Source organism: Mus caroli, chromosome 3 (assembly GCF_900094665.2).
Source record: "Mus caroli chromosome 3, CAROLI_EIJ_v1.1, whole genome shotgun sequence".
NCBI lineage: Eukaryota > Metazoa > Chordata > Mammalia > Rodentia > Muridae > Mus > Mus caroli.
Window position 1 is genome coordinate 114,774,398 of NC_034572.1, and position 21,041 is coordinate 114,795,438.

The window sequence follows — 21,041 nt, forward strand, 5'->3', positions numbered from 1 at the left end:
CAATGGTTTGTGCTGTAAGATCAAGAATTGACAAATGGGACCTCATGAAATTGCAAAGCTCTGTAAGGCAAATTACGCTGTCAATAAGACAAAAAGGCCACCAAAATATTGGGAAAAGATCTTTACCAATCCTAAATCTGATAGAGGACTAATATCCAATATATACCAAGAACTCAAAAAGTTAGACTCCAGAAAAACAAATAACCCTATTTTAAAATGGGGTCCAGAGCTAAACAAAGAATTCTCAACTGAGGAATACTGAATGGCTGAGAAACACCTAAAAATAATGTTCAACATCCTTAATCATCAGGGAAATGCAAATCAAAACAACCCTGAGATTCCACCTTACACCAGTCAGAATGACTAAGACTTTGAACTTCTGATCCACCTACCTCCACCTACCAAGTGCTGGGGATTGAACTCAGGGCCACCTTGCCTGTCAGATCACTGTAGGCAGGAAATGCTCAGACCTACCTCCAGCAACTCCTGCAAGTTGCCCTCTGACTTTAACTGGTACAACAATGCCAGTTTTTACATTTTTCTACTAGTCATGTGATTTGAAGTATTCTATGTCATTACCCTCAACCTCAGTTACTTTATCTGAAAAGTAATGAGAATAATCTTGAATGACTTTCAAAATAGATTTCATGTAGACAAGACCTGACAGCACTACTGTGGGAATTAAATTGAATCAAGGAGCACCAACCATTTTGGAAAGAAAGCCAGGGCTGGTAATATGGTCTCCCAGGCTGGTAAGACCGAAACAGAGGAATCACCATTTCTAGAAATGTACTATAGAATGAGTTCAAGACTATTTTCCTGGGTAACCTTGTGAGATCCAGTCTCAAAATAAAAAATCAAAAGAGTTGGGAGAGGAGCACCTGGCTACCATGTGTGAAGCTGTTACTGCGAAAGAGAAAGGAGAAGGGTAGTGGAGATCTGGGTCTCTGGCACAGAGACAGCATGGAGATCGGAGTTTGGATCTCCTGAGCCTATATAAACACAAGGATGAGCATGGCAGACTGCCCTAAAGATACAGAGAAGGGACCCCACAGCAAGCCAGCTGCTTAGAACTAGTTCTATCATCAAGCTGTGAGTGCAACTCAGACACTCTGTCTCGAAAAATAAGGTGAGGAAGACTCTGATAGCAACTTCAGGGCAAACCCGTGTCCCACAAGCACCCAGCCCTACACCTTGCAAGTACATACACGCACGTTCGAAAGCTAAGAAGAGAAATCACAGAATAGTTTGTGTTGAACCTAAAATGATGACTAGAGCATCACTAAGGAAGTACAGTGTACTCAAAGTTATTGGGCTAGAATAAGACATGTGAGTCTTAATTGCACGGGATCTGAATAATGACTGTTTATTCTGAGTACTTACAATGTGTCTAACAGCAAGGCATCATATTACCCTATTTTATAAATGAAAATCCAATATGGCTTACAGAAGCCAAGCAACAGTTCCAGAGATCAAGCAGGGTAGGAGAGCCCCAAATCTTTCGGTGTAACCATTTTTCAGGAAACAGATATCCACTTCCCAATGGGAGAATCAAAACACTGAAAAGCTAGATCTCAGAGGAAAGAATGGTAAGAACTTAGATTTTTATCACAAAGACCAAGCAGAGGTGAAGAAAGGAGTCTCCAAAAAGAGGAGGAATATGTCAACCCACAGAAGCACAAAGCATGTCCCCAAGAGCCCCCAGAACTAGGAATATACAACATACACTTACAGAATCAGCAGCAGAAGCCAAGGCCACTCAGGCCCTGAGAGATTATGAAAAATAGATTATGCCATGCTAAATTATGTAGACTCTGCTCGGGAGAGGAGAAGACCATGGAGGGTTTTAAGCAACTGAATGAGGAGATCAAAGACTGAGAAAGAGGAGGCAGGGCCCCTGCTATGAGGCATCAAGGCTTAGGTGACAAACTGACACGCTGATGACCTTAGAAAAGAGAACCTTCAAGTCAGTCTCCTCGGCTACACATGACTGTAATAATTAGGTTTATTATAGGAACTGAAGAAGAACTGAGGTTAGTGTCTGATGCTGTAATTCAATAAATGATGGGGTTGTACTAACTTGTTTATTGATGTTACTATTGTGATATAAATAACACCAAGACCCAGCTTTTGGTCTCTTGAAGGAAGGACATATGAAATACACTCACTGGTGTTGTTTTACTTAATGTTGTTTAAAAAAATGAAACCAGTTTGAGGTTTGACTTGCTCAGCCACTGTGGGTCAACCTGCATCAGAGTCAAAGCTTGAGAACCACAAAGCAGATATTAGGAATGTCGTGATGTTAAGGGCTCAGTTGACTAAATACATCTTGCAACCTACTGTATGTCTCAAGCTGAATTGATTGTTGTACACACTCACTCACACACACAACACACACATACACTCATGCACAGTTAAAGTAATGATCTCCTTTTGTAAGGAGTCTACAGTTCAATTCGTTTGGTTGTCTCCTCCCCAGTTCCCACCTAGTCTTCTTTAAACAGGGTCTGGCTGTGCAGCTCTAGCCCAGAACTCACTGTGTAGACCAGGCTACCCTCAAATTCAGAAGTGCTGAGATTTAAGACATGAACCACCATGCTTGGCCACCCGGCCTTCTCTCTCACTTACAACACACACTTATCCCTTTGCAGCTGTGATCTTGGTTCCTTTGCACTCATCTTGTAGGAGTGGTGTCACCAAGGTAAAGCTAAAATCAGGTATCTGGAAAATTGAATGTTTTAAGGGTTTTACAAGAGTTGTGAAATTAATTCTTCAGATCCCCTTTACAGAATTCCTCCTGTCCCCTTTCCAAAGCTAGCTAGCTATTTATCATTATTTTCCTCCAAGTTACATTAACAGTACCTCAAACAAATATTCTTTAAAAGACCAGATAGTAAATAGTTCGTGGGCCAGATGGTCAGTTTATCTAAGACCTAAAAGACAATATAATTGAATGTGTATGATTGCCAATAAAACTTTATTTACCAATAACAGATGGCAAGCCTTCTGCCTGCCCTCTGTTACTCACACTGTAGTCAGAGGATGCTATTTCTAAATGTCACCCCTCTGTTTAAATACTAAATGGCCTCCCACTGATTGCCCATAGGATAAAGGTCAAATTTCTTAATTGGATAAACAAATTACCTCCATTAGGCCTCCTTTCTTAACCACTTCTGCCATAACTCACTTTTCATCAATATCTAGTACCTGTAAAATCTCTACGTTCCAAATTTCCTCTTCCTTCTACTTGATTGTAGGTATTGCTTTGGGAGCCTTAGCTTTCTTTCTCATTAAGAGCATTCACCCCCACCTCCTCTTCCTCACCCCTACCCCAGCTCAGTCGATGCCACTCATGTGTGTTTTATGTCCTACAGAAACATGACTTCCCCCAGGAAGCCTTCAGTGACTTTTCTCAAGTTCTAGGTCTGATGAGATTGCTGGTTCATCGGATGAAGCTCCTATTAATCAGCGTCTACATGGGGCTCCTGCTATACTCCCAAGCAGAGGGGGGGCAGGGAGGGAGGGAGAGAGAGAGAGAGAGAGAGAGAGAGAGAGAGAGAGAGAGAGAGGAGCACATGGGTTATTGGGTTGTTAGGTTGTTTTGTTTTGTTTTACTTAAGAGTAAGGAAAGAAAGGGGGGAGTATTCTGAAGATGAAGGTGGAAGGGGCTCCTGGGGACTAGGGAGCAGATAAACTGGGATTGCTTGCTTGGTCTCTTTCTTTTTAACCAAAGTTGCTGCTCAAGCAGTTGCTGCTTGCTGCTTTGGTTTGCTGGGCGGTTTAGCAACCATACATCTCAAGATATCTGGATACTAGGACCAATGCTAAGCAAATTTGGTCACTTTCCTCTGAGTGGCACTTCTGACCAATACTCCCGCTTTGACTATCATATGGTAGGCATATTCTATGCTTTGGGCCTTCATTTATTCTTCTCTCTCAATTCAACTCTCCCAGTGGCAGTACATAGACTTCTCTTTGTTCTTCTCGCTTTGAACTGATAAAGCTAATACGGGAAGCAGCAGCCTGCAGAGGATCTGAGATACAGAGGAAGAGAAGTCTGACTGCCTCCAGGGCTTGTGGCTACCTCTCACTCCTTTGCAGTATGCAGGACCATATCCGTTTCCACCTCTCTGGGTACAGAATTCTTCCATGGTTCTGCCGCAAGGTTCAGCCTAAACTGTATGAACAGTGTGTTTGCATACAACATTGTTATCTCACTTATTCAGCAAAGCATTGGCCAAGTACTGTTCAGGTATCATAACGTGCAAGTTTCACAGACCTACATTTTCTAAAAAGGCTATACCTACTTGGCAGATGAGGAAACACTGGCACAAAGATGCCATTGGGGAAGAGATATTCCCCAATGGTACGCACTTGTTATTGTAACACTCCGGAAGCTGAGGCAAGAAGATCTCAAGTTCAAGGCCTATAAACCAAGGCCTTATCTCTAAATCAAAGAAAAAAACGTGTTTACATGTGATCCAAGTCACACACTTGGCCATAGTCCATGCACCGGGTACAAAGACAACATGTGACTGTGCAGAGCATTCCTCAGTCCTCAGATGAAGTCACTTGTGGGAAAGCTGAACCACTAAGGCTTTAATAAGCCTTGGTAGGAGATAAAGGAGTATATATTTATTGTTTGTTGCTGCCTGATAAGCTATCATAAACTTAGTGGCTTCAAAAACTACCAATGCTGTGATTCCGTTAATGAATTGGACTTGGAGATTTTTTCCTGTTTTCAAATGGACTCAACCATACATTGACAGTTAGCTCCAAACTCACTGGGGACTTGATGATCCAAGATGGTCTTTCAGGCAATCAGGACCAGTTCCTACAGATGCTGTTCCTACAGATGCTGTGGGCGGGGCCCATCCCTGGAAAGCCGATGCTTACTTTATTTTGCCCTCACCATCTTGAAGGGTTGTTTTTTTGTTGGTTGGTTGGTTGGTTGGTTTTTTGTTTTTTTTTTTTAAGATTTATTTATTTTATTTAGATGAGTACACTATTGCTGTCTTCAGATACACCAGAAGAGGGCATCAGATCCTAATGCAGATGGTTGTGAGCCACCATGTGGTTGCTAGAAATTGAACTCAGGACCTCTGGAAGAGCAATCAATGCTCTTAACCACTGAGCCATCTCTTCAACCCTTGAAGTTCTTAATAGTTGTTGGAGCAAGGGATCCACGGATCAGGCAACTTGTGCTGCCAGCCCCTCTGGTAGCTGCTTCTGGGTTCAGTTGGGCATCTTTCTCCAATCAGTTAGGCATCACCTCCCATCCTGCAGGGGCTCACCCAGGTTTCTTTCCAAGACGGCAGGAGCTTTTCAAGAGAGTGGGAACAAAGACCCTGAAGGTCTAGCCCAGAATTTCTATACCATTGCTTTTGCTGCTTTGCCCAGTCCTAGGCACCTGGGCAACCAAGCTACAAGGAGGTGGAAACCTGAATTCCATTTCTTGTTAGGTAAAAAAAAAAAAAGCTATTTGCAAAGGAAAATATGAAGACGGATGGACAGAGTGTGTAGTTTGTGACCACTTATTGCAATCTGCCACTGGAGAGGTATACATTTTTGGAGAAAGAAAACAATCTCAGTCTGGGACATGTCATGGTTGAGGTATCTCCTTTGGTAATTCTAGGCAAAGCATCCCAGTATCTACAGTATGGTGTAGAACATAAAAGAGAATCCTGCTGGGGTGTTTACATTCAGTAACGGTCTTCATGGAGATTGTAGAGTTTTGAGTAAACAAATGCACACTCCCACAAAGTTCTTATACATTAAAGGCTAACAAAGAGATCCAGCCCATCTCTCAGATCAACCAATATTTAAGTGAATTCGTCCTTCACATATTTCACCTTGATCTCCAAGGGAGACTATCTGTGGTCCTGATCTCCTCCCTGTGGCTAGCTCCAGTACTTCTGGGAGTGCATAGCCTTTTCTGTACACACAGATAAGATTACGTATGGTCTTAGGGTTACCATTGGTATGACTGAAACACCGTGACCAACGCAACTTGGAAAGTAAAGAATTTGTTTCAGCTTACAGTTCCAGATAACAGCCTATCATCACTGAGGGACATCAGGGCAGGAACTCAAGCAGGGCAGGAACCTGGAGGCAGGAGCTGAAGCAGAGGCCATGGAAGGGTGCTGCTTACTGGCTTGCTCCTTGTGGCTTGCCTTTTTATAGGACCCAGGACTACCAGCCCAGGGATGGCATCACCACAATTAAGAAAATGAGGTTGGGTTGTAGACAAGCCCGTAGAGCACTTCCTTAATTGGTGATTGGAAGACTCAGTTCAGTGTGGGTGGTGCCATTCCTGGGCTGGTGGTCCTGGGTTCTGTAAGAAAGCAGGCTGAGCAAGCGAGGGGAAGCAAGCCAGTAAGCAGCGCTCCTCCATGGCCTCTGCATCAGCTCCTGCCTTCAGGGTCCTGCCCTGTTTGAATCCCTGTCCTGGCTTTGATCAGCAATGAGCAGTGATAAGGAAGCATATGCCTGATAAGCCGTTTCCTTTCCCAGTGGCTTCGGTCATGGTGTTTCATCACAGCAATAGAAACCCTAAGTAGGACACATCCAGATCTTATGGAGGCTCACAGTTCCCTCCTTTTAGATAACTCTAGCTTTTGTCAAGTTGACATAAAACTAGCCAGCACACTTATGAAATGAGAACTTATAAACGGAAAGAAAATCATTCAATCCTCTCTCCCACCCCAATATGCAAGTGTAGAATAGGAATAGAATCAATCAAAATAAAAAAAAACTTGATCTTAAAAAAAAATTGAAAAATAAATTTTAATGCTTTAAAACACAGTAGTTTTAAGTATTTTATTTTGTTTTTCATGGTTTTTTTTTTCCATCCCAAAGACTATCCCTTGGGCATGCTAAGAGAACTGAGAGGCTACCCCAGACTCAGTGCCTCTCTGGCCTTCCCTATTACCCTCCTCTGGGAGAGATTGTGAACAAAGTTCACTGGTCTACTTAACTGGATTTGCCCCCAAAAGAACATTGCTGTGTTCCATCTTCTTGCCCATACTCCCTTAACTAGAAAGTATTAAATTCATCTCACAGGAGGAAAAGCTAGAACCCAGATGAACAACAATGTCCCAAGCCATGTTCATTTGTAATAAAAATAAATTACTAACCCTCTATTACCTATATCCCCACTGTCCCTTTCCCATGAAGAAAGTATTTAAACTGTCACGTTTTTCTTGGAGGTGGTGGTTGCATAAGACTCTGGGGCCTCCAGAGGTGACGCTCCCACCCAAATTCTCACAGGTCACCTACCATTGCTTCATAAGATAAATGGCTCATTTCCTGGAGAATCAGGAGGATTCCAGTAGAGTGTAGAAATCAACTAAGACCAGAAAGGCTTTAATCTCGGGTCTAGGAAAAAGCCCTACCCAAGTAGGGATGGTGTAACAACGAACAACTTTGAATGGATAAAAGGTTGCAGGTCAACAACTTTGCAGTTGCTGGTCAGGCAGGCTCTACTGGATTCCTGGCTACCTGCTCTTCAGACACCCCTAACGGAAGACACATAGTGTCCAATTCTGGTTAAAGTTCATGTTGTTTTCGTTTTTTTCAAAGTGGCAAAAGGGCAGAAACCAGGATGATTAAGGAAAATGGGCAAATCTGGGAGGAGCAGCTGAAGGAGGTGTGACCAAAACACCTTGTGTGAAGCTCTCAAGAACTAATAAAAGCGCTCGTTTTGTTGTCATTGGTTTAAAGTGGAAAAAAAAAAAAAAAAAAGCAGGAATCTCTTGTTCTTTTACGAAAAGCCCCAAATAAAACCTCTCTTCCAGCCAAGCACAAAGCCCTAAGAGAAGAAGGACAAGAGGAAGCAAAAGGCCCCCCCCCCCCCCCCCCGGCATCATAAAGAAACAGGGGCCTGAAGAGGTGGTGAGTCCTCTGAGAAAAGGCCTAAGAACTCTGGCACTGGACAGGACATTCAGCCCCAAAGAGACTCACGTGCTTTGTCAAGTGGCCCAGCTACTTGAGCTACAGCATCAAAGGACCATCCTCTATAAGTGGTTCAAAGTACCTCCTGCCAGTTCACCTGGGCCCCAGGCCAACAAACAGCAACCCAGCTGCTCAACCTTGTCCACAGCTACAGGCCAGAGACTAAGCAAAAGAGGCAAAGGCTGCTGGCCTGAGCTGAGAAGAAAGCTGCTGGTAAGGGGCCGTCCCAACAAAGAGACCGCCTGTCCTTTGAGCATGGGGTCAATACAGTCACCACCACCTTGGTAGAGAACAAGAAGGGGCAGCTAGTGGTGGTGGTCTACATAGTAGACCTAATTGAGCTGGTGTTCTTCCTGCCTATCCTGTGTTGCAAGATGGGGGTCCCCTACTACATCTCAAGGTATAGACCAAGCTGGGTTGGCTGGTCCACAGCAAGACATACATCACTGGTGATCTCACATGGGTTAACTTGGAAGAAAAAGTCTCTCTGGCTAAGCTGGTGGAAGCTATCAGGACCAACTACAATGAGTTAGGACAAGATCCGCTGCCACTAAGGAGGCAACATCTTGGGTCCAAAATCTATAGCTCAAATTGCCAAGCAGGAAAAAACAACAACAACAACAACAACAACAAAACCAAAACAAACAAACAAACAAAAGGCCAAAGAACTCTAAACTGGGTTAAGTGGCCACTGTCAAGTTGAAAAAAAGAAATTAGGAGAAATATTTTGTAGAGAAATGAGTAGATTTCGTTTTTGCGGAAAGCAAGTTCTTATTACAATGTGCATCTATGTTACAGTAGAGCAGGACTGGCCACCATTAGGAGATTCACTTTTAGCCTTATTCACAGGACTTGACCCCATTGCCCTCTGGAGCTCCCAACCATCCGTATTTACCCAGATGACGTTGGAATGTTCGTTCAGGCCATGCCTGAGTCATTATGAAATGAAATATGCAAAAGATGAAACCCTTTGGTGGGAAACAGTTGAAGATTTTTTTTAAGATTTATTTATTATTACATGTAAGCACACTGTAGCTGTCTTCAGTGGTTGTAAGCCGTCATGTGGTTGCTGGGATTTGAACTCAGGACCTTCAGAAGAGCAGTCAGTGCTCTTAACCACTGAGCCATCTCTCCAGCCCACAGCTGAAGATTTTTGAAGAAAAGAGATTCACCCACCAGATTGAAAAGTTTAGGAAGAAATGCAAGCGGGAGAGGAAGCTCACAGGAAAATAGAGGGAACGTTTCTGGGCCCTTCACCTGGAAGTTCTTTCCCTTGAGTAGCCTCCTTAGCTCCTTTAGAAAGGCCAGGAGGAGTGGTGACTGCCCACACTCTCAGTAGGCTGAGGCCGAAGGATGATGACCTCACCGGACAGGAATATACATACAGTAAGACCTTGTATCTGTCAATCAGCCACGTACAGGAGACCTTTTGTTCAGGCCGACTTACATCTCAACGCCTAATTCACAGCTTTGCTCTGTGCTCAGCTTCTATCCCGTGACATAGTCTGACTGCATAGAAGTAGCCTTGGGAGTAGAAAACACTACCAAATGGAGAGATGCTGTGTGTAAAGACAGCGGTGCCGCTGCTAAGTGGTTGGGCATGCAGGTGACAGAAGCCAAGCTGAGGCAGACCGGCTGAGGGAGGGCATTATTGATTTGGCCTTTTCTTTTTTTAATGAGGAAGATTTGAGATTGGTTTACTGGTCAAGAGTAAGGGCAGAGCTGATAGTCGCTGGGTAAAGATTAAGGAGAGGAGAGGATAACACTGATGGAGGAGAGGAAAATTGGACTTCTTCCAAGATGTTTAAAACTGAGGTCTCATTAAAAGACATGTAGTAAGTATTACAAACTGCTAAACTGCTTTCCAAGGTTCATTTCCCAGGTTCAACTCAAAGTGAAAAGGATCCGCTGAACCCACCTGAGTACTGGCAAAGAGGAGGAGGCAATCTTCACGCCATCCAAGTTTTATAGTTTTTAACTGTTGGCAAGTTAACAAGCCCATCAGCTTTCTCATTAAAATTTCATGTAGTAAAAGAGAATGGCTTCAAAATGGACAGGGCACCTAATGTTGCTACATGCTGAACAGCATATGAAACGTGCTACGGTCAAGCTGAAGTGCAAGCACATGCACTCTAGAGGGCAAGCGGCTGAAAAGACAAATACCTGAGTTCAGATCCCAGCACCCATGGAACAAGGCAGGCCCTGTGCCATGGCCTGTAACCCAGCACTGTAGGAGGCCGAGGCACAGGGGGTCACTGGGACTTGGCTGACTGAGCATGATGAAGAGGATGCCCAGCAGTGCCTTCTGCCCTCCACACGTGTGCAACATGGGCGTACAGCATGCGTGCGCACATGCGCAGATGCACACACACACTCTCAAAGCAGTAAGCGCTATTTAGTCATGTTGTTATGTTGTTAAGTGTACGCATTATTTACACAAAAGTTCCAAGAGGAAACGACACTGACCTTTAAGCAGCACCTCTGAGAATTCCATTTTTCTGATCCCTTTTTCTTCTCTGGAAAATATTTGCTGTATTAAGTTCCTTCCCCACTTCTCACTATATTCTGAAGCCACTAGATGGCCACAAAACAGACAACAGGAAATCAAATCAAGGCACCAGCAGGACTCATTTAGCACGGTAAAGTCTCCATCTCCTCACTTACAGAAGGGAATAATGATATTACTCACATTCACGAGACAGCTGCAGGAGATAGTCGGAGGCAGAACGCTGTGCTTAGTATCTTGGAGTACACAGACACACAGATTTCACCGGAAGACCACTGTGGATTTTCTTTGCATTAAAAAGATTTGCATTAAAAGTTAATAATTAGTGAAATAGGAATGAAGATGAAATGTGTGTTCCTGTCAATGACAAAAGGCTCTGATGCAAAGGAAAGGAATTAAAAAAAAAAATAAGAAAGGAGTAGGATTTGGGGGCAGTCCCTTCTCCATAAGGAAGGAGAAGGGACTTGGAAGAGGATTGGAAAGGTAAGGAAATTAGCTCAATGAATTTCAAAGATAAGGAGTGTTTAGTGAAGAAAACCTTTTTTTTTTCTCCTTTTACTGCATTTATTGATCAAAATCTATAAATCTGATAATGTTGAAAGTTAAAGTCATTTTTGTGATTATCATTTTTAAAATGTCGAGATTTATTTCCCATGATAGCCTAGAAATGTATTTGTGTGTTTTCTGGTTGTTGTTTTTCTGGTGTGTTGTTGGTGGAGGTAGTAGGTTTAAAACAGGGTATAAAGTAGTCCAGGATAGTCTCGAACCTTTGATCTTCCTCCTTCCAACTCCCACGTGCTTAGGTCATAGGTATGTGTCACCTACTACACCTCTGTTGGACATTTTTGTTGTTTTGAGATAGAGTCTCACTCTGGAGCACAAGACATTCTCTAACTCATGATGATCCTCTTGCCTTAGCCTCCTGAGTGCCAGGATTTATATATATACTATGATGCCTAGCTTGAAAAAGTAATTCTTTACTGAAATGCTAAATGTTTAAAAGAACAAAAACAAACAAACAAACAGACAGATAGACAAACAGACAAACCTTTTTGTAGGCTTAGGTTGTAACTCAGTGAGTAGAAGGTGAGATAGCATTCACAAGGTCCTGAGTCTGATCCCCTTTCACACAGCCATAACCCCAGCACTTGGTAGGTGAAGGTAAGAAGATCAGAAATTCAAGGCCATCCTCAGCTATATAGTTTAAGTTTGAGGCCTATCTGGGCTATATGAGATCCTGTCTCCAAAAAAAAAGTCTATTCTTTTTAAACTTACTAAGTGAAAAGTCATATATAGTAATAGCACAGTTCTATCTTGCTCTGTTTAATTTATAGCATAACAGCTTAGATAAACTGTAATAGTTTTAGTGATACCATAGATGATAAAAAACAAAACAAAACAAAACAAAAAACCAAAAAACGTAGAACATAGAACTAGACTGAGGAAGATTGAATCCTGACTCTATGGACTCTTGGCTCTGTAACTCAGAGAAAATGGCCTGACCTTTTTGTAGCTTAGTGTTCTCACTCATAAAAGGAGGATCCTAATGGTATCTATCTCATAATATCTTTTATGGGAAGTAGATAATGCATGTTCTAACTACTTGGCATACAAGAAGCAAGAAGCAATCATTATAAGCATTGCACAGTTGCCCTTGTATTCAAGGGTTCACATTCAAGGAGTCCTAGGCAAACAGTTATGACTCGAACAGATGTTAGAGTGTCTAACTAAGGAAAAAGTCTCGTCTGTGGGAGGACTTGGGTGGTGCTGGGACACTTTCTATCACTAACTTTCTGAAGGCCTTTAATGGTAAGAATTACAACCACTAGTCCTAGTGGTCATGCGGCCCCAGTTGTGTCTCTAACCCAGATAGTCCTACCTTGTCATAGGGTCATGGGAAGGCAAAAAGTTGAGCAAGGAGGTCTTTCTTCTTGGGTCTTACAGGGATGCTTCAGTCTTCTTGCCCATACTTTTCAGTCTTTACTAGGACTGATGCTGCTCTTGTGAGATGGACTCTAGCCCCCACAGGACTCTATAAGGCCCCACCCCCTGGCAGCCCAAGGGATGGGGCTTATCACTAGGAGACCCTGCCAAGCAGTTGGTGATCTATATACTCAGGCTTATTATTAAGTCACTGCTTGGGTGTCAACTGTTACTGCATTATTGCAGTATCCCTGGTGCCTAGTCGCATGAACACCATAAAAGAGGTGCTAGTAGATTTGGACTAAAAAAGTGAGCCTGTCCATATTCCCAATGTCTTCAACCCCTCGAAGGTACGGGTGATCTGATCTGTACCGCTGATCTTATCCCCACAATTTTTTAACCACTCCCAGACTGATCCAACCCTCATTTCTGACCCTCTATAAAACCTTTCCCCAACCCCCCTGCTTTTCTTGATACCTAACTTGTGAATTTATTGTCTTAGAACATCTTTTTTCCCTCCACGGCTTAAGCCAAGGTCTTTCTCTCCATATTTTCTTGGTTTGTCCCTCAAATAGAAACCATGCTTCTGGGGAGGACGAGGCTCTTGCTCTCTACGGCACCTTCCAAACCTTGCCTCCTCCTTTCGAAAACTGATTCATTTGAAGTTCTTATCATCTTGCTGTACTAACCCCACGTATTGGTGATATGCTCCTATTAGATTCACTAAGTGCTAGGCTTAAAGAAAAGGACCGATGCCAGGCACACACCTTTAATCCCAGCACGTGGAAGGCAAAGGCAAACAGGTCTCTGATTTCAAGGCCAGCCTAGTCTACGGAACAAGTTCCAGGAAAACCATAGCCACGCAGAGAAACCCTGTCTTTAAAAAAAAAAAAAAACACATCAAGAACAACAACAACAAAAAAAACAAAGGACCACTAGAAAAGACATAGATGGGGTAGCAAAAACACAAGAAAAACAAACAAACAAACAAACAAAGGACCACTAGAAAAGACATAGATGGGGTAGCAAAAACACAAGAACTAGTATGTGCAGTAACCAAGGTGATTGTGCTCCTGGTCCGCTCGGCCCCGAGGGGAGAGCTAAGACTTTGGAGAGTTATAGGGACAACCATGAAAGAGAGCAGAGATCTTACCTACAAGGAACATCGTCTTCCCTCTGGCCGATAGATCCCCACGGGCCACATCTGAACAGTACCAGAGCAAGGCAACTTGTTGATTTTAGCCTCCAGGTTTCAGATAACAAGACCCAGAGGTCTGGTGGGGCAGGGAGAAGAAGTCCAGCTTCTCCCATGCTGGTGCCGTCAACTCTCTTTTAGGATCTGAGCTCTTAGCCGATGACTTTCATCCCCATCACTCAGGGTGGGGGAGGGGCTGCCTATCCTTTCCATCCATTCCCAGGGTCATGCTCTAAAATCCACTAAGTATTGGCTTCCGCCATCCCACTCAGACTATGACCTGGATAGTTCTCTGCAAGGCTTTAAGTATTTGTATTAGTCAGGGTTCTCTAGAGTCATAGAACTTTTGGAACATCTCTCTATATTAAAAGGACTACTTAGAATGACTTACAGGCTGCAGTCTGATTAACCCAACAATGGGCATCTGTGGATGGGAAGTCCAAGAATTTAGTAGTTGCTCAGTCCCACGAGGCTGGGTGGGACTTCTGCATAAACAGCAGGAATTCTGTATAAACAGCATTTTTAGTTACCCTGCTCCTGGTGAGGGTGCTGGTTACCTAAGATTATTATCCCAGACCTTCTTTCTTCAGCTCTTCCACTTGGTAAAGACTGCCCTTTCTTCAGTCTCTTATCCACAGACGTCTGTGTGTCTGTATGCCCATCCCAGCCCCCTGACTGGTTAACAGGTAAGGCTCACCTCTCCTCCAAATGCCCATCTTCTCCACTTAGGTTCTAAACTCAAATCTGTTTCCTCTTCTGAATCATTTGTTCCTCTTTTCTCACACTCCTGTGGCAAGATCCCTCTCCTGCCACTTTCTAATAGCAAGTATGTCAAATAATTCTCACCTTAAAACTAATTTCCAGGGCTGGAGAGATGGCTCAGCCATTAAGAGCACTGACTGCTCTTCCAGAAGTCCTGAGTTCAATTCCCAGCAACCACATGACAGCTCACAACCATCTGTAATGGGATCTGATGCCCTCTTCTGGTGGGTCTGAAGATAGCTACAGTATATTCATAAATAAATAAATAAATAAATAAATCTTAAAAAAATAATAATTTCCAGGAGGTGCAGTTCTGGGGTAGAAGTCTTACTACTCACATTTCCAAGGCCCTGCCTTTGATCCTCAAAAAGGGAAAAACACATTTTCTCAATTCCAGATTTTCTGTCTTTTACCCAATATGACCATTTCCCATTTAGGGAGAATTGGAAATGCCTAATAATAAATCTGATTTTCTTCATTTTTTTAGTCTGTCTCTTTGCTCACTCTCAACTGTGTTCCAGCATTTGCAATGCTTTGGAATGCTGCCACTGTTTAGATTTCCAGCGACTGACCTGTTCCAAGTACCTGACCTATTTACCTATGATCGACGTGTACAGGGCTGACTGTGGTCAGTCTGACATACACAGGGATAGGGCTGCCTGCAGTCTGACATCCACAGGGATAGGGCTGCCTGCAGTCTGACATCCACAGAGATAGGGCTGACTGCAGTCTGACATCCACAGGGATAGGGCTGCCTACAGTCTGACATCCATAGGGATAGGGCTGCCTGCAGTATGACATCCACAGGGATAGGGCTGCCTGCAGTATGACATCCACAGGTATAGGGATGCCTGCAGTCTGACATCCACAGGTATAGGGAAGCCTGCAGTCTGACATCCACAGGTATAGGGCTGACTGCAATCTGACATCCACAGGGATAGGGCTGACTGCAGTCTGATCCTTATTTTCTTCTCCTGGTTTCCGTGGATAGGCTGCATCTGTTACTTTTCTGTTGCTGTTATAAAACACCATGACCAGGTCAACTTACAGAAAGAAGTGTTTATCTGGGCTTACAGTCCAGAGGGATAAGAGTTCCTGGTGGTGGATGGGCACACCAGCGTTCAGCAGGCGTAGCTACCTGGCGGCAGGAACAGGAATCCGGTTGTTCACATCTAAAAAAGCAAGTGCAAAGCAGACAGTGACTGTAAATCGGAGAGGCTCTTTACTCCCAAGGCTCATCCCCAGCGGTAAGACTTCCTCCAGCAAAGCCACCTCGCCTAAGCCTCAGAGTGACACCAACTGGGAACCAAGTGCTCCAATGCCCGAGACTACGAGAAACGTTTCTCGTTCAAACCGCTACACCAGTCTTTCTTGCTTCTCCTTCTATTCCCAAGACTTTTCCATCTCCTTTCTTTGATTGCTCAGCCTCCTCTCCTCCGCGAAGTGGCAGCAACCCCAGACAGACTCTTCTTTATCCAGGACTGCGGTGGTGAATATTAGTTGGCAGCTTGACAGCACCTAGAATCCCTTAGAAGATGAGCGTGACTATGGTGTCAGTTAGGTTAGGTGAGGTGGAAAGATTCACTAAAACTGTGGGTGCCACCGTTTCACAGATTTAGTCCCAGACCAGATAAACAGAGGAAAGCGAGCTGAGAACTGCGAATGCCACGTGACCACCTGCCTCACGCTCCTAGCATGCTTTCCCTACCATCATCGACTCAGACTGCGAGCCAGAGTAAACTCTTCCTTCCTTAAGTTGTGTTTATCAGGTATTGTGCCATAGCAGTGAGGGGATTAACTAACACAAGTAGCCATATGTATCTGTTTAAATTTTTTAAATTACATGTATTTTATTTCTTGTATGTACACGGTGCTCTACCTGCACATACACTTGCATGCCAAAAGAGGGCATCAGATCCCATTATGTGAGCCACTATGTGGTTGCTGGGAATTGAATTCAGGACCTCTGGAAGAGCTCTTCCAGAGCTATTAACTGCTGAGCCATCTCTCCAGCCCGTGTCTATCTAAATTTAAAATAGTAGGGAGACAACATTAAAATTCACTTCAAGAGATTGGCTATCTCAGTTGGTAGAGTGTGAGTTTTTTTGGTTTGGTTTTTTTTGGTTGGTTGGTTTTTTTGTTTGTTTGTTTGTTTGTTTGTTTCGAGACAGGGTTTCTCTGTGTAGCCCTGGCTGTCCTGGAACTCACCCTGTAGACCAGGCTGGCCTAGAACTCAGACATCTGCCTGCCTCTGCCTCCCAAGTGCTGGAATTAAAGGCGTTCACCAAAACTGCCCGGCAGCATGAGACTCTTAATCTCAGGGTCGTGGATTTGAGCACCACGTTGGGCACTTCCTTGGGCTAGAGAGATGATGGCTCAGCAATTAAGAGCACTGCTCTTCCGAAGGTCTTGAGTTCAAATCCCAGCAACCACATGGTGGCTCACAACATTCGTAATGAGATCTGATGCCCTCTTCTGGGGTGTCTGAAGACAGCTGCAGTGTACGTACATATAATAAATAAATAAATAAATAAATAAATCTTAAAAATAAAAATAAAATAAAATAATTAAAATTTAGTTCATGAGCCCAGCTAGCTCAGTTGGTAGGACATGAGACTCTTTAATCTCAGGGTCATGGGTTTGAGCCCAACATTGGGTGAACATTGGGTGAACGTTGGGTGCTTCCTTGGGCTAGAGAGATGGCTCAGCAGTTAAGAGCACTGACTGATCGTCTAGAGGTCCTGAGTTCAAATCCCCCAGCAACCACATGGTGGCTCACAGCCATCTGTAAAGTGGTCTGGTGCTCTCTCTGGTGTGTCTGAAGACAGCTACAGTGTAGTCATATACACTCATATATATTAAATAAATATTTTTTAAAAATTTCTAGTTCGATTGCACTAGCAGTATTTCAAGTGCTCACTGGGCACAAGTAAGTGGTGTACCACACAGATAAGGATAACGGTATCATCACAGACAGTGGTGCTGGACAGGACTGACCTAACCACTCTAGTGACTTTGACTAGCTCCATCTTAATGGTGCATCTACATGGTAACGAGCTCTGAATGTATGCTGCCAATCTGACCCGAGCTTCGGATTTGTGTATAGAACTGTCTATTCTACGTGAGTGCCTGTGTGTCTTAACAGGCTGTCTGTATGAGAGTCTAGAACAGAGCACTGCGTTTTCATCTCCTTCTGCCTTCCTCCACCCACAAAAGCATTTTCTCCTCTGTCAGACGACACGATCTCATCAGGGTTTTAAAAATATGTTTCTTTAAAATAATTTTTTTTTAATTTATGTGTGTATGTTAGTATGCACACTGGGTGCAGGTTCTTGTATAGGCCTAAAGGCACCAGATTCCCTGGAGCTGTGGCTACACAGGCCGTTGTGAGCGGGCTGATGTGGGAAAAGAACCCTGGTCCTCTGCAAGAGTAGCAAGTGCTCTTAACCACTGAGCTTAACCAGTTCCGAAGCTTCCATCTCACCAAGTCTGAAACAACAACAACAACAACAAAATCTGTTCCTACCCTGATTCTCCTTTTTCCTTCATCTTCAATATCTAATCCATTCGCTTTATTAACCTCACACATAAAATGTATTTCAAATCTGTCCTTAGCTACATCCTCTGTCACATTGTCTAGTCCATAATTCCTGCCTGGGCCACTGTCCTGCTTATAATGACATAGCCTGCGCCCACAACAGTTTGCAACCGTGCTCAGATGCATAATAAAACATGCTGGCCAGGCAGTGGTGGCGCACACCTTTAATTCCAGCACTTGGGAGGCAGAGGCAGGCGGATTTCTGAGTTCAAGGCCAGCCTGGTCTACAAAGTGTGTTCCAGGACAGCCAGGGCTACACAGAGAAACCCTGTCTCAAAAAAACAAAACAAACAAAAACAAAAAAAATAAACAAAAACCATGCTGACTACATCGACACAGTCAATCCTGTATAGAATGCTGAAAAAAAAAATCCAACTTTGTAAAAAACTTCACAAATGTGTCTGATAATAGATATCTATCATAGAAACTTTAAGAAATCATTTTTTTCCTGTATTTTTGAGGATCAGTCTCATGCATCCCACGCAGACCTTACACATACTCTAGGGCTGAGAATGACTGAATTCATTATCCTCCTTTCTCTACCTACCTCCCAAGTGCTGGCACTAGGTGTTTAAACTACCAAGACAATCTCAAGAAACTCCAGTGAACAGATTCAAGATGACCACCTCCCAGACACATTTATTGATTGGTGTGAATCACACACATTGTTCACCTCGTCAGCCACTACTAATTTTTTTGGCCTGCTTTCCTAGAGCACCATGAATCTGTTATCAATGTGTTGGGAAAACTTTTGTTGCTGTTCCTTCCGGCTCGGCCTTAACTGCCTCGCTTAGCCTGTGATGCTATCCTGACCTCTTGAACATATTCTACACATTCTATCACAGTCCACTTCTCCCATTTGTGGTCAAACTATATTTTCTCTATAGTTTTAGGATTATAATGAGAGGACAAGAGGGTAAGGTAATACGAAGTGTAATAGTATCCTTTCTATGGTAAGTAAGTGGGGCCTGGAGCCATGACATTATGCATGCCTGGCATCTGCAGTGCCTCTGTCAGTTTACACACACACATCTTCCCAGCCATCCAAACACCACAACTGCCTATAAAAGCAACCTCCTCTCCTTGCTTCCTCTCCGTATCCACCCTCCTTATAATAACCATATATCATCTTTGAATTTTATGTCACTCTCCATTCCTATCTCCACACCCTTTGGGGTCTGCTTCATTTTATGTATGGGTGACATAAATATGGCTTAGAGAAAGAAAGTCTCCCATAAGGGATTCTGAAAAAATGTGTTTTCCTTAATACAGACCCAATGACCAACACAACAACTTCTAAGGTAGACATCACCATGCCTGCCCACTAATAACTTCTTTTAAATGTGAAGCGACTCGTAGGTTGAAGCCACTTTGGAGAACAGCAGAGAAGGTTCTGAAAGAAAATGGCATGACACTTTGTAACATTCTTGAGCCACTCCTTCTTCCTGTGTATGTTAATATGTGTGTGTGTGTGTGTGTGTGTGTGTGTGTGTGTATGAGTGTACATGTGTGTGTGTGAGGAGGTCAGAGGTCAATATTGTCTTTCTCAATTGCTTCTCTGCCTTATTTTTGTTTTTAATGATTTGTTGTTGTTTCTATGTGTATATGTGTTTTGCCTGGATTATTTCTGGGCACCATGTGTGTGCCTGCAGAGGTTGAAAGGAAGGCATCAGATCCCCTAGAACCAGAGTGGCAGAAGGTTGTGAGCCACCATGTGAGTTCTCGGCCTGGAACCTGGGACCTCTGGAAAAGCAACCAGTGCCCTTAACCATTGCGCTGTCTGTCTCTCCCCACCCCACCCCCCACCCCCACCAGCACTTGAGCCACACATGATGTCTGTCTAAAACTCTGGCATTCTTATTGATTTTCATCACATCATAAATAACCTCAGGCAAATTAACTTTTGTGTAATCTATTTCCCTATTGTAATTCAAAGAGTAACATTTACATAGAACCTGACTGTAAAGAATGAGGTTAAGAAGGAGTGTGATGAAAGAGCCCACAGGCAACGTGCTATAATATCAACAAGATAGAGATACAGCCAGGAAATCTCAAGCAGTCTGCTGACTCGGGAACCAACACAACCTGGCTTTATAAGGAGATCTCAGGGCGCCTTCCTGGATCTTCTGACTCAGTATCACTCCCCAAGCATTCTAGGCTCCAGGAAAAAGTGATCGTCAATCCAAACTGAATTTAACAACGGACCATATGGTGTAGCATTCTTAGGCAGCAGGAGTTAGGATGTCTGGTTTCTAATTCTAGACATGACATTATTGCATTTAGGCCAATTTGTAGCACCTTTCTGGACCTGTCTGAATGCCTGACCTATTCAATCTGTAACCTCATAAGTGTCTGAAGGAATGTTTGTTGTCAAGAGGTTTTATTTTGCTGTAATTTAGGCTAAGTTCACAAACGCACGCACAACTGGGATTAGAGTGGGCAGTGGAAGTCTATCATTTCAGGGAACCGCGGGAGGAATAAGCCAGAAATGCTTTGTGATAAACTTAACTGCAGGGCTATGTCTTCCTCCCTTGCTACCTGAAGCCAAGGGGCTTCCAATCCTCCCAGGAATATGACATAGCTTGAAGTGATCAGGATTCTGGTTATAGTTTGAGATCTGTGAAACTGTCTAGAAAACATAATGTCGGGAAAGGGCGGATTTGAATGTTTTCCCCCTAAGAGTATGCCTCTGACTGGCAAAAATTTTCTAGTTCGGTTTGTCTTGGAACCCGTAAGGAAGAAAGGAAGTAGTGATGTATGCCAGGAGCCTCAGGCAAAACCTGGCAGGACAGGAGCAGCTACTAACTTGGGGCTTCGTGGTCCTTCTGCCATACGTGTAGTTTGACTTCGCCACTGGCAGAAATCAAACTTCTCCAGCACTTAACTTTCCAACTACACAACTGCAGCACAAACTCAGTTAAGACAACCATTACTGTTCCTTGTAGCGCTTCCTGGGCAAACTGCCCTTAGCTCCACCCATCACAGACAAACCCCCGCTCTCTGAGACGCAAGAGACGCGTCGTTCTGCGTTTTCCAATCAGAGCCACACTTCTGAACTTTGACCGCCCAGCTCCGCAAGCTCCGCCCAGTGCAGACCATCCCCG

At 43.7% G+C, this 21,041-nt stretch overlaps 1 protein-coding gene across 3 annotated transcripts in view; it reads right to left on the bottom strand.

Annotated features, from left to right (window-relative positions):
- LOC110290846 (transmembrane protein 56) overlaps window positions 1-12,522 on the bottom strand; it is a 77,296-nt gene extending 64,774 nt beyond the window's left edge. The window contains exons 1-3 of one of the 3 annotated variants that reach the window (XM_021157680.2): window positions 12,339-12,522; window positions 10,643-10,745; window positions 10,420-10,469 (exon numbers count right to left, since the gene is read on the bottom strand). The gene's annotated coding sequence lies outside the window, so the exon portion shown is untranslated. The remainder of the gene's footprint in view (window positions 1-10,419; window positions 10,470-10,642; window positions 10,746-12,338) is intronic. The other 2 variants (XM_021157679.2, XM_021157682.2) reach the window with 2 other exon arrangements.
- Window positions 12,523-21,041: the final 8,519 nt, after the last annotated feature.